This window comes from Nannospalax galili, unplaced genomic scaffold (assembly GCF_000622305.1).
Source record: "Nannospalax galili isolate Female #2095 unplaced genomic scaffold, S.galili_v1.0 scaffold467, whole genome shotgun sequence".
NCBI classification, from domain to species: Eukaryota; Metazoa; Chordata; class Mammalia; order Rodentia; family Spalacidae; genus Nannospalax; species Nannospalax galili.
In genome coordinates, this window is record NW_008357490.1 from 256,618 (window position 1) to 271,153 (window position 14,536).

Sequence of the window (14,536 nt, forward strand, 5' to 3'; positions counted from 1 at the left end):
CCCCCCCGCTCTCCCTATAGCATTTTGTAATAGTTTAAACTAACCAATAACCACGCTTCTGCTTCTGTAAACTGCTTCTGCTCTATAAAGACCCCAAACCCCAGACCTGGGGCGCTTCTCCCTTTGTCAGGAGTTGTGCCCACAGGTACCTGTGTAAAATAAAAGCCTCTTGCTATTGCAACTCGAGGGCTCGACTTGTCCTTTGTGGTTTCAATTTTACAGTAACATCTGGTACATACACAAGCTAACTTTTTCAATCCCCAGTGCACTCTGCAGTTCGGCGGGCTGCAATCATAATCCTATTGCATTTGCTCCTGTGTTATAAAATCTAATCCACAGCATCTGGGGCTCTGGTAAACCTTGAGTTCGGGTATCAAGACAGACCGTGTATGGCATATTATTCCGTAAACTTTCCAAAACAAGAATGAAAAAAAGGGAGTTGGGGCGCAGACGCGGAGCATTCTGGGAGATGTAGTCTTGGATGGTAGGGGTTATCGCACAGCATTCTGGGAACGGGTGTTCTGGGCTTTCCTGAGCGCAGGTGCTATAGGCAGAGGAAGGCTGAACGCCAGGCATCTGGAAAGCTTGAAAAGAGGTTTTGCACAGCGTTGACTGCGAACCTGCCATAGTGGCGTGGTCGGATGAACCTGGGCAGGCTCTGGAACCAGAAAGCCCGGTGAAGCTCAACTCTGTAGTGAAAAACTGCTTCCTGACCAGGTTCCAAGAGGTAAAGAATTGAGCCGCGTACTGGTGAAGAATGAAAATGTTGGCTCCGCCATATTTGGAAGACGCCCTCATCTTTTCGTTTAGTATTTAATCCTCAGCCACCCCACTTACATGTCTTGCTATGTCACTGCAAAACTGTGACAGACCCAGCATCACAAAGGGCGCAGGAGACTGCTGAGAGTGCAGGTGCGATTCCCTCCCCAGACCCAGCCGTGCAGCCTCTCACTAGTCAAGTGACTTGCCCCAAATCCCTAGGTCTGTGAACCCAACTGTTGACAGAATGTCTCAAAGTGCTCGGTGTACTTATTCTGGAGTTCCGGCATGTCCCCAGAACCCTGGGGTCATTCCCCGGCTCTCCACTGTCGGACCACTCTGTCTTCACAGCTTGGCTGACAAACGACAGCCAAGAGAATCACCAGATCCACTTGTGTAACTTTTAATAATCTAAAAGCCACGCGAAACAACAGAAACATTACAGTAATTTTGCGAATACACTGCTTTTCTAAACACATCCGAGATAGTATTTCAAGATGTGGCAGTGGCCACATTTCCAGAGCTCAGTGGTTGGATGCAGCTGATGGCTTTAGTAATAAGTATGCAGCAAGTTCTACCAAGAAGTCCCAAGAGGTCTGCATACTCCACTGGGTGTCTGCTTTTCTTCTGAGAGTAAGGACAGTTGAAATCTAGCTGGGCCTATCAACTGAAACTTAGAATACCCTATTAACCTAACCTGTCTAACCAGCTTTCTTTCCACTTTCAGCTCACACTTTACCACAAGGAAGCTTTACTAATCCCAATTGTAAGCCCCCGGTACCCAGGAGCCTCCTGCTGCAACTTTACCTCTAATGTCCAACCCTACAAGGTCGGGCAGGGGCAAAGAGGGCATTCTCCGTCTAGCTTACTGCTGGGCAGGTCTTTCCCAGACTAGACACCCCAGCTGACTCTCAGTTACACCACTACAGTAGTATAGCCACCCTCCCCAGAGATTTGGCCAGGCTCAGCAAGACCTCACTCTTCTGTGGTGTCTCCAAAGTTCTAGAATATTCCCAGGAGCACATCTGCTCTCAGTGTATATAACTACATAGGGCCAACTCTCAGGAACTCTCCCTAGAGCTTGGTTCTTCCAGTCCTCATTTTCTTATCTCCTTTATCAGGAGGGTTTCCTGGGGGAGCCAAGCATGGCTGTCCGTCAGCATTTCCCACAGAGGGTGCAAAGGACCAACAATGGCCCAGCATGGCGAGCCTCCAAGTTCTGAGCAGAGTTTTCAAGGAACTGAAAAGTCCACTGTCCACTAAGAAAAGCTGACTGCTAGAATCTGTTGACTGACCAAAGACCAAGTGACAGAGTTAGGTGCTCTGAACCATTTTGCCCCCAGATCTAAAATGAGAATGATTAACAAATAAGGAAGTAGGTTTCCTCAAGAAACCACTTTGGGGCTGGAGAGATGGCTCAGTGGTTAAGAGCACTGGCTGCTCTTGCAGAGGACCCAGGTTCAGCTCCTAGCACCTATATGGTAGCTAACAACCATCCCTAACTCCAGTTCCAGAGGATCTGACCTGCTTTTCTGGCCTCTGTGGCCATTACACGTACGTGGTGCACTTACATGCAGACAAAACACTCATACACGTAAAATAAAAATAAATGTTATAAAAAGTAACTATTTTGGATGAACTACTAAAAGCAGTGTCAATGAATGCTGTTTTTCACTTAAAAATGTATATAAACACTGCCACCTAGTGACTATCCCTAGTAACTTCAACAAAATTTTTTGTAAAATATTACATTTGCGTGTGTGTGTGCCCGCATGTGTGTGCCATGCACACGAATGTCATGACATACATTTGTAGAAGTCAGAGGACAACTTTCAGGAGTCAGTTCTCTCCTCTTCATCATGTGTGTCCCAGGGACTGAACTCAGCTCATCAGGCTTGGCGGCAACTGCTGAAACAAGTCTTGTAGTTAAAAGATTGTACTGTAGAGATACGTGTACATCCATGTTGCTGCTCTCTTCACAATAGCTAAGAAATGGAAACAACCTAAATATCCCTCAACTGACGAATGATGAATGAAAATGTGGTACATCTACTCAATGGCGTTCTACTGAGCAGTAAGAAGAGATGAAATTTGCAGGTAAATGGATGGAGTTAGAGAGTATTATACTAAGTGAAGTAACACAAATGCAGAAAATCAAGTGACATATGTTTTCCCTCATTTGTGGATTTCAGCACCAATCCCTTATATGTGAGTATATAAATTCTGATGTAACACCAGGAGCCAGGTAAAGACAAAGGATACATGGAGGTAAAGGAAAAGAAATAACCTAAAAAGGGGATAGTAGGGAACAGATGTTACCTGACAGAGGTAGAAAAAGTGGGAGTAATTGGCAGGGAGGAGAGGAGGGAGAGACATGTAAGGGACCATAGTGTGGGGGAGTGAGGGATGTCAGGAAAAGAAAGATGGGTGGGAGTCGGGAGGTATTGGGGGGAGGGTAGGGATATGGGGGCCCTGTGACTAGGAAGGGAGGCAGGAGGAAGGCCGGATGGGAGTAAAAAGAGATGAGTGAATCTTGGAGGGCTAGAAAACCTAGAGGGAAAAGTGATGCCCTGGAAACCCTATGAGAAATGCACAAAATGTTTGAACATGAATGCATATGTATACCTAGGAGCTGCTTGGTAGGGAACACAATGCCAGATAGAAGAGACTTCCCTTAACGTGGTAAACATGCCATACAGCACTCATCAAAGAAGTTTCTTTTTGCAACAGATGGAGTTGCACATCTGGTCAGGCACAGAGAACATTTTATACACACACACACACACACACACACACACACACACACACACCTGGGAGATGCCCAGTACTAGGTAACACATCTGCAGTCGAATCTCTACAACCAAGGAGCATGGAACATAGCAGAGTAAGGGTTAGAGACAGGGCTTAATGCACCCAATTCTCACCAGTGAGGCTTCCGTGTACATCAGAGTGTGATACACACAGAAGGCCACAACTGGCCGAGTTTTGTAGAATAAGAGACTGTAGCGTATAGGATGGGACTCCTATATGGAACCTCACCCACCCACAGCTCAGGGATCATTGTGGAAGAGAAGGCAGAAAAATTGTAAGAGCCAGGGCTGGTTTATGAACTTAGGTGGAGGCTTCCAGGCCACTGGAGGCTTACTCAAGTGGCACTGAATGTGGGACCCATGTCAGCTCAATTAAACAAGGGCCCAAAGGGTAGGTGAGAAATAGGTGGTGGGCCAGCACTATACTGAGAACTATTTGAGACTGATTGCTGCTGGGTGAGGGAGAGTATGACTTACGTATCACCACTGGATGGGCTGACTAGACTCCAGTGGATGCATTTACACTGAAGGACATTTGGGTACAAATACCTGAATGAATAGAACTCAGCATGTATGGCAGAGTGCATAGGGTTCGTGGGGGGATAGGGGAGGGGGTCTGGACTTGAGTGGGAAACTTACAAAATTTTAAAAGCTCAATAAAAGAGATGGCTCTTTAATGTAGGCTTTTTATCGTTTTATTTGGTGACCCATTCTGATATGTGAAAAAGAATGAGAATTCTGATTTTTTCCAATCCTGCTGGAATAATTTACATAAATTCATGGGCTACTGGATTTTATTTCACTTCTGAACTAATCCCATTCTATATTTGCAACAACAGAGGCGATGAGTTGTGATTTTACTTTGTCCTACTGTGTCAGTTATCTTTGGGAAGGACTTAGCTTTAGGAGCTGGGGTTATAGAGAATGGTGGATAGGACAGGCTCTCCTTCAGAGTTAGGCAACCAAAGTCACCATCGCTGGGGAACCCATATAATTTCTAAAATTAGTCAAATTCTTTGTTTATAAGGAGAACAGGGCCAGCAAGACGGCTCAGTGGTTGAAGGCACCTGCTGTGAAGTCTGATGACCTGAGTTCAAACCCTTGAGACCCAATAGTGGAAGGAGAGAACCAATTCCCACAAGTTATCCCGCCGATCACCACATGCACTGAGGCACACATATGCCCCTCACACAAACACACACAATAAAGAAATGTAGTAAAAAAAAATTTTTAAAGGGAGAACAGCACAAAATGGGCTGTTGTCAGAAAGCAAAATTTATGGAGCTGGAGAGATGGCTCAGCAGTTAAGAGCCCTGACTGCTCTTGCAGAGGACCTGGGTTCGATTCCCAGCTCCTACATGGTGGCTAACAACCATCCGTTAACTCCAGTTCCAGGGGATCTGACACCTTCTGACTTCCTTGGGCATTACATGACACAGGGGCACTTCTACACATGCAGGCAATACACTTATACACATAAAGTAAAAAAATTTAAAAAAAATTTTTTAAAGCAAAATTTGCTACTAAGATTAAAGGTGAGTCACAGAGAACCCAGAGGCCAAGATGCAGCCTGGGCTCAGTGAGGAGCTAGGACAAAAGCCTGCATTAGGAATTCTTATGTAGTCTTCATGTGTGCTTTACTTTCTTAGCAGGATGGGCTTCTGTGTTCTCCTCTGAGACAAAAGATAAAGAAGGGAGTTGTGATACCACCTATGATGATTAGTCCTGATAACCAACGGTAAGTGTACTGCACTCCACAATGGGGGCAAGGAGAGGGTGTCTGGAACACAGGCTGTCGCATAGAATGTACAGAAAGTAAGTGGAAATGATTTTGATCACTGTGTCAAGTAAAGAACCACAACCAGCTGAAGTGGTTGCTATTGAAAAAGAAATACAGAGCAAAGCGGTATGGCACACACCTTTAATCCAAGCACGTGAGAGGCAGAGGAACATAGATCTCTGCGGGTTCCAAGCCAGCCTGGTCTACATAGAGAGTTCCAGGCCAGTGAACTCCACAGACCTGCCTGTCCCCATCTCTCCAGTGGTGTGATTACAAAGACACCACCAAGCCTGACCTTTATATGCCTGCTGGGAATTGAACTAAAGTCCTCATGTTTGCAAGACAAGCACTTCACTGACTGAACTATCTCCCCTGCCACAGATTTTTTAATGTTTTTACAAATTAAGAAAGAAAGTATTCAAGATAGCCGAGATATGCAATCAACCTGGGTGTCTATTGAAAGATGGATAACAAAGAAAATGCGGCACATATACACAATGGGGTTTTATTCAACCATAAAGAAAGACAAAACATGCATTTTCAGGAAAAGGCATACACCTGCAGATCATCACATTAAGCAAAATAAGTCAGACTCAGAAAGACAAATATTCCATTTTATTTGTGGGTACTAGATTTTATATAAATATGTAAAATCTTATATGTATCTAAGACATGAAAGTAGAAGCGAGACTGGGGAATTAGTGGGAATTGTGGAAGGCAGAGGAGTAGGAAGGGAAAAGGGTCATTTTGGTCAAAGTATATGATGTATTTGCCAGGTGTGTTGGTGCGGCTACAGTAGTGAGACCTGACTAAAAAAAAATATATATATATATATATGGTAATATACTTGTATTAAAAAGTCTCGGGGCTGGAGATATGGTTCAGCAGTTAAGAGTGCTGTTGCTCTTGCAGGGGACCCAGCACCTATGCCAGGTGGTTCACTGAAGCCTGTAACTTCAGTCCCAGGGAACTGGACGCCCTCTTCTGGCCTTTGTGGGCACCCACATACATGTGTCATACACACATAGATATACACACATCTACATAAAAAATAAATCTTTTTCTTTTTAAGTCTAAGAAGCTTGGTGTGATGGTGCATGTCTTTAATCCCAGCACTTAGGAGGGAGAGGCAGGTGGATGGATCTATGTGAGATTGAGGCCAACCTGGTCTACATATGGAGTTCCTGGGCCTACAGGGAGACTCTGTCTTAAAAATTAAAAAAAAGTCTATGAACCCATAACTATTTACAATGAATGTATATCAAGAAAAAAATAAGTTGGATGTAGCACTTTGAAATCTGAAAAGAAGAACACCTTTTGTTCATTCCTCCACACCAGGAATTTTTTTAAGCAGATAAATCTGTTGTTGAATTTATGTAAAGAGATTTTAGAGGAGGCCTTCCTTGGGTGGTTTTCATTGGCCACTCTCCATGTTCTTGATGGTTGGTTTGAACTGTCAACTTGACACAACCTAGAATTACCTCAGAAGAGAATCTTTTTTAAAAATTTTATTTTATGTGTATAACTTTTTGCCTGCATGTATGTAATTACACCTATGTCATGCAACACCCATGGAGGTCAGAAGAAGGCATTGGATTCCCCTGGAACTGGAGTTACAGATGGTCATTAGCCACCATGTAGGTACTGGGAATTGAACCCAGGTCCTCTGTAAGAGTAACTAGTGCTCTTAACTGCTGAGCTAACTCTCCAGCCACCAGAAGAGAATCTTAATGAGGAATTATCTATATCAAGTTGGCCTGTGAGTGTGTCTGTGGAGGATCATCTTGATTGATGTAGGACAACCCAGTCCACTGTGGGCTGCACCATTCCCTAGACAGGGGTTCTGAACAGTGTAAGAGGAGAAAGCCAGCCAGCAAGCAAGGATCCATGCATTTAATCTCTCTGCTCTTGACTATGGATACTTTAAGTTCCTCCTGCAGCTTCCCATCAGTAATGGACTGTAACTTGGAATTATAAACCAAATAAACTCTTTCTTTCCCTGTGTTGCTTTTTGTCACAGTATTTGTCACAGCAGCAGAATGAAACTAGAACACACACACATAGTGCTATCTCCATATGTCTTTGTTTTTCAATGTGTTCAGTGGTTGATAAAGAGCCTATTTCTTAGTTATGTCACCAAATATTGACAGAGCATTCCTAAATAATAACAGCATAGAAATGCTAATAGTTCACATTTATATAACTTGATATAGTATCTTGATCATAGTATCATATGTGTTGGGTCAATCATGAGACTGAAATCACACTGTAGGTTAAACAGGCAAAATTCACAATGATGAATTATTAAATCATTTAAGTGTGACAAGCAAGTGTAAAGGCTGAGGGCAAATCACAAGGGAGCCAGTGTTAGAAGGGTCCCCTGCCACACACCTGGGCTCATACCTCATTGGAGCAGGTGCAGCCAAGGTGGCTGAGATGTTTACTAGCTTACCCAGGCTGGGCCTGAGCAGGCAGGAAGCAATTGCTGTGCAGCAATTTCCTGCTAATTGAAACATTCCATCCTGGAGAGAGCTCATTAAGACTCAGGAAGTCCTTGCCCATCATGGAGGTACACACTTTTAATCCCAGCTCTCAGGAGGGAGAGACTGGCATATCTATGAGTTTAAGGCCAGCCTGGTCTACATAGTGAGTTCCAGATCAGCAAGAGATACATATTGAGGTCCTGTCTCAAACAAAAGAGTCAGGAAGTCCTAAAAGGAGGTCCATTAAGACTCAGGAAGCAAACAAATCAAAAGTTTCAGGAAATCCCTGAAATTTACCAAGTGCACAAGGCCCCCTCTATTCCTAAGGTTATATGAGCTGTAAGAACTGCTGAGAAAGACACTCCCCTGCCTCTAGGACTGCCTACAACAGGTGCAGAGAGCTCCAGAGATGCAGCTTCCCTGAGTCCTCACCCAGGCTGGGGTGAGCTTTTTGGTGATGTAGCTAAGTTGTCCCTGTTCCTGTAAGTAGCCCCTTGACCAAAATCCTCACCCATAACCTTGTAAGTAACCCCAGTAAAAAGTCACTGGTTCACCATGTTGGACTTTGGTAATGGTTTTACTTTGGTCTTCATTGGTTCACATAGCACCACCAGAGTGCAGGTGAGGCATAGGCAATGGGCAGCCAGCAGTGAGAGGAGCAGTGGGTGCCGGGAAGCCTCACATAACCCTGTACAGCATGGTGGCTACAGAGGTACCCTGGAATGTGGGGGAAGACCAAGGGTGCTAGTGGAAGGCAGTGAAGGTCTAAAGACTCTGATTTCCAATCAGGCAAGGTGCTGGAAAGTTCTTCTTAGACAAGGTCATTGTTGCACTACATCCTGGATACCTGCCACAGATCTGAGTTCCACCCAAGTGTTTTCCACTCAGGCTGTTGAGCTAAAGAGCAGCAGCTGTTTGAGAGCCCCTTCTCTCCTGAGTGTCATGCTGATACCATCTGCTGAAGATGCTTCACATGGTGCTTACTGTAAAGACTTAAAGGAAATTTGTTGTTATCACAGAGCATATGTTGAAGGCGAACTGCCACAGGCGCTTTATCACTCAGATGCAGTAATGTGTAGTGCTCCTTAGACAATCCCCCTAATATCTGCATTCCTGCTGAGCTGCTATCCTATAAAATGGTTTTTTAATGATGTCTGAAGTCATTGCTCTGCTAAAGTAACAATGACTAAATTGAAATTGTCTGTTCACATGACATATAATCCTGAAAGCAGTCATATTAAAGACTTTTCATGCACAGACACCATTAATGAACCAAAGCTGCCCAAACACCAGCTGTTTTCCTATTTGCTCACCAGTTTCTGCTTGCTAGAACACTATTTACAAAGATTTAGTCACATCTGGAAAACTACCTGTTGTCAGTGCTATTCATCAACTTATTCTTCTATTCATGCATTTATTTCACAAATTCACTAATTTGCTTCTCTGTAGACCAAAGGCTATACCGAGGTCTCCCTGGCAAAGGATTTTAATGTAAACACATCACCCCTTTCCCCAACAGCTGACATAGTGAACCCCCAAACAAGGTAGTGCGTGAAGACACAACAAATTTAAGCCCCACAAACGCCATGGGAATTAGAAGTTTTGAAGTAAACTTGGACTGGTTCCTGGTCAGCATTTGAGGTTCTCTTGGAGCAAAGGGTTGGGAAAACAGGAACTCTTAAGCCCTCCTCTTTCAAGATAAAACTAGGCAGTACAGCTCCTCTACTATGAGTATATCCTCTTGCTCAGAAGTTCCACTTCTAGTAAGCTATCCTAGGCATTTCTAGGACTGTGTCAGTGCAAAAGCAGTGTGTGTACAAGGGTATGAGTCCGTATTCTACCGGCAGGGAAAAAATAGGAAGTATCTACACCATCAGGAAATTCATTATTTTTTCATCAATTCAAAGAAAAACTGTGCAGGAATATTTTAAACTTTTAGTGTAAAATGTTCAAATACGGACCAGCAAATTGTCTCATGAAGGTACTTGCTAGGCAAGCCTGGAGACCTGAGATTGGAACCCACATAAAGTTGGGAGGAGATGGGATGGAGAGGTAGTTCATCAGTTGAGAGTGCTTGGTGCTCTTGTGGAGGACCTGGATTTGGTTCCTAGTACCCACATGGTGGTTCACAATCATCTGTAACTCTAGTTCCCTGGGATCCCATGCTTTCTTTTGGCCTACTCAGGTACCAGGCACGTGCATGGTGCTAATACTACATGCAGGCAAAACACTCATGCACATAAAATAAAATTTTTTTTTGGTCTTTTTGAGACAGAGTCTCCCTGTAGCCCCAGCTGTCCTGGAACTCACTATGTAGACCAGGCTGGCCTTGAACTCACAGAGATCTGCCTGCCTCTGCCTCCTGAGTGCTGGGATTAAAGGTGTGAGCCACCACGCCTGGCAATTAATCTTTTTTAAGGCAGAAGGAGAGAAGAGACTGCACAAAGTTGCCCTGATATCCACATTTGTACCATGGAACATGACCCCCACACATATGCACACACACACACACACACACACACACACACACACACATAAAAATAAAAAATTGGGCTAGAGAGATGGCTCAGCGGTTAAGAGCACTAACTGCTCTTGCAAAGGACCCAGATTCGATTCCCAGCACCCACATGGCAGCTACAAACCATCCTTAACTCCAGTTCCAGGGGAATCCGAAGCCCTCTTCTGACCTCCACGGCACTGCACGACATGGGTGCACCCACATGCATGCAGGCAATACACTCATACACATAAAATAAAAATAACAAAATATTTTTAAAAAAATATGAGAAAATAGCACAGAGCTGTTAACCATCATGCACTTCAGAAATAATCACCGTTTTGCAAATATTTATCTAGTCCTTCATCATTTTTTTTTTAATTTTACATGTACGAGCATTTTGCTTGCATGTAATGTGAACCACATGCATGCAATGCCCACAGAGGCCAGATGAGGGCATCGGATCCCTTAGAACTGGAATCATGGACAGTTTTTAGCTGTGATGTAGGTCCTGGAAACCGAACTTGGGCCTTTTGCAAGAGCAGCCAGTGCTCTTAACCACTAAGCCATCTCTCCAGCCCCATAAATAATAAAAAAAATGTTTTGGGGCTGGAGAGAGGGCTCAGCGGTTAAGAACACTGACTGTTCTTGCAGAAGACCTGTGTTTGAATCCCAGCACCCACATGGCAGCTAACAACTGTCCATAGTTCCAGTTCTAGGCGATCCAACAGCCTCTTCTGTCTTCTAAGGGCATTGCACAGCACGGGTGCACTTACCTACATGCAGGCAATGCATGCATACCCATGAAATAAAAATAATAAATAAAATATTTTAAAAATATGTTACTAATTAAAATCTTGAGATAAGATGATTAAGTTCTGTATAGTTATGCCAATTACATTGCATGCATCTCAGCTACAGATCCATCCTTCACTAAGTGCTCACAGTGATAGCACATTGCTCCTATGTGGTTTCTATGGTTCATCCCCGAGAATTTATGTGTGACTGTGTCTGTGTGAGAGAATGAGCACATGTGTGTACTGGGATGCACATGCCTGTGTGGGCACACTGAGGCCAGAAGAGGGTGTCAGGTGTCCTCCTCTGTCACGCTCTGTTCTTTTGAGGCGGGAATTTTCCTGAACCTGGGGCTTGTTTGCTAGATTGGAAGCCAGCAAACCCCAGTGATCCTCTTGTCTCCATTCCCCTCACAGCTGGGGTTATAGGTGTGTGAAACACCTGTCTTGTTATGTGGGTGCTGGGATCTGAACTCTGATTATCATGATTGTGCAGTAAGCACTCTTAACCACTGAGTCATCTTTCCAGCACCCAGACTACAGTTTCTAAATATCATTTATCATAGAGAACCTAGGACTCTGGGCCAGACATGGTGATAGAGGACTGTAATCCAAGCACCCAAGAGGCTGAGGCAGAAGGATTGCAAATTGCAGAACACACACAGGGCTACATAATGAGACCCTGTGAAAGAAGGAAGGAAGGGAGGGAGGGAAGGAGGGAGAGAGGGAAGAGAAGAGGGGGTGCTGGGGGGCTGGGAATGTAGCTTAGTGGTAAAGTACTTGCCTAAGATGCTTGACTTTTGTTGCTTGGTTCCATTCCCAGTACCAAAAAAAGTCAAAAATCATAAAGAGTGAGCTGGGGTGTACCATGCAGGAAATCCTGGCCTTAATTCTCAGCACTTTGTAAACTGGGTGAGGTACCTCCTGCCTGCAATCTCAGCACTCAGGAGGTAGAGGCAGAAGGATTAGAAGTCCAAGGTCATCCTGAGCTACATCCTGAATTTGAGGACAGCCTGAGCTATGAGAGTCCCTGTCAAAAAACAAGATAAGGCACTCATCATTTTGTGCTGCTGTGGCGAAGTCATAATATATGCCTGGATGGAGACTCTTCAGTGCCACCTTAGGAGGGGAGCACCCACCTCCTGTGAGTAAATCCTCATCCATTGCTCAATGTGGAACCCATTTGAGAAATATTAAGTACACATAAAGAAACAGGATAGCTGTGTGTGGTGGTGCACACCTTTAATCCCAGCACTTTAGAGGCAGAGGCAGGTGGATCTCTGTGAGTTTGAGGCCAGCCTGGTCTACATAGCAAGTTCCAGGCCAGCTGGGACCACAGGGAGACCCTGTCTCAAAAAGACTAAAAAAATATGTATATATAACAGGTGCTTCAAAAAAAATAATAATGTGCATAGCATACCAATAACCAGAAGTCAGGAGCCAAGCCTCTCAACCTAGGCTGGAGTATTTGAACTGCCAGCATGTTTGCTCTTTGTCTATCCAGGGATAAGAACTCTGCGGCTATAGTAGCATCTGCTCTTGCTGGTGAACTTGAATAATGTGTAAGCAGGACCAGCTGCGTCTCTGGGTCATTGTCTCCAGGTCTTTGGGAGGAGCATGAAGGAGACGGACCAACCTGGTTGCTCCCAGATCCAACCAGCTTTGGGAGACCAGCATGAAACTGGTTAGAACCAATGGCCAGCAACAAGGCCAAAGCAACTCTGTCATGTGTACTTGGGTGACAGTCATCTCCAGAATAATTTGAAAAGAAATAAAGCTTGTTAAATGTTGGGTTGTTCTCTGGGGATCCTCCACTGAACGCAGTTCAGTCTCTCCCTTTTGACTTGTAGTTCTGAAAGATTACTGAAGAATGTGCTGGGACTATAATGTCCTGAAATGAGGAGAGCTAGGCAGAGTCACCCAGCTTTCATTCCCACACTCCTAGAAACAGGACATCCTTTGATTCTTTGGCTCACTGTGTCATGTGTCCATGGGGATAAAACCTGGGTAGGCTGCTTTCTAGAGAAACTGTCTGTTTTGAGAATTCCTTACCTGGAGAGATGAAAACAAACATCTACCCCTTCTTATAAGACCCCAACAACAAACCAAAGTACAATTCCACCACAGTCCAACTTGGGAAGACATTGAGTCCACTGGGCTTGGCTTGCTCACAGAGCATGGGTAGAGGTTTCTTACAGGAGTATGGGTGACCCCGAAGCAGCTGCACCACCAGTCTCACCCCAGCATGGATGACTGCCCCACAGTTGCATAGAGTGCCCTCTTGAGTTAACCTCTCACAGTCTATACTAATATCTCCTGAGACCAACAGACCATGTGCAATTATGATAGAATTACTTAGAACTGGCCAGGAAGTGTCAAAGAGAGCAGCTGGAATCTCAGGCGAGGCTCCAGTGATCCTTCCCATCTCCTCCTTCTATGAGAGAGCTCAACAGTCAACAAACTGGATCCTGGTGGTCCCTTGAAGGTCGTTGCAGTTGCTGTGATGAAGATGATGGCTGATATGCTAGGGGGTAGAGTACTAGACAACACATAATGAAGGCAAGTTTCTTGGGTCCACAGAGCCTTGGATACCTCAGTAGTTTACTGATCACACATGTAAGCCAAAAGAAATACTCAACAATTGCTTTTATTGAGAATTTATGACCAGATGCAGGGCATGGTGGTGCTCATCTGTAACTCCAGCATTTGGGAAGTGAAGACTAGAGGATCAGGAATTGAAGGCTAGACTTGGCTATATAGAAGTTTGAGATCAGCACAGGTGTATTTGTTGTTTTCCTCATTGCTATAACAAAATATCTGATCAAAACAACTTAGGGAAGAAAGGGCTTATTTTGGCTTGCATTGGAGAGGAAGTCCATCATGGCAGCAAGAGTGTGGGGCTGCTTATCACTTTGCATCTGCAGCCAGGAAGCAGAGCAATGAATGTAAGTGCTCAGCTTGCTCGTCCTTTTTATTCAGTCCAGGACCCCAGCCCATTGAGTGGTACCACCCACAATTAAAGTCAGTTTTCCCACTTCAATCTATCTAATTAGATTATTTATCCAATCTAAATAATCCCTCACAGGCATGCCCAGAAGTGATTCCAGACACAGCCAAGTTGACAATATTAACCAAAATACTGAGCTACCTGAGATTTCGTCTTAAAAACAACAACAAACAAGAGCAAAACAGACATTAGATCCAAATAATACAGTATTTATGTCCTAATATCTTGGTGGTCATTTGAAAAATATAGTACTTACAGGGACTGCAGTTGTAGCTCAGTGGTAGAGCTTGAATCCCCAGTACCAAAAACAGGGATAAAGAAGAGGGAGGGATGAAATGTGAGACTTAGATACATTGAAGGAAATTTTAATGTATTATTTAATTACTAACAACCATAATTACTAATG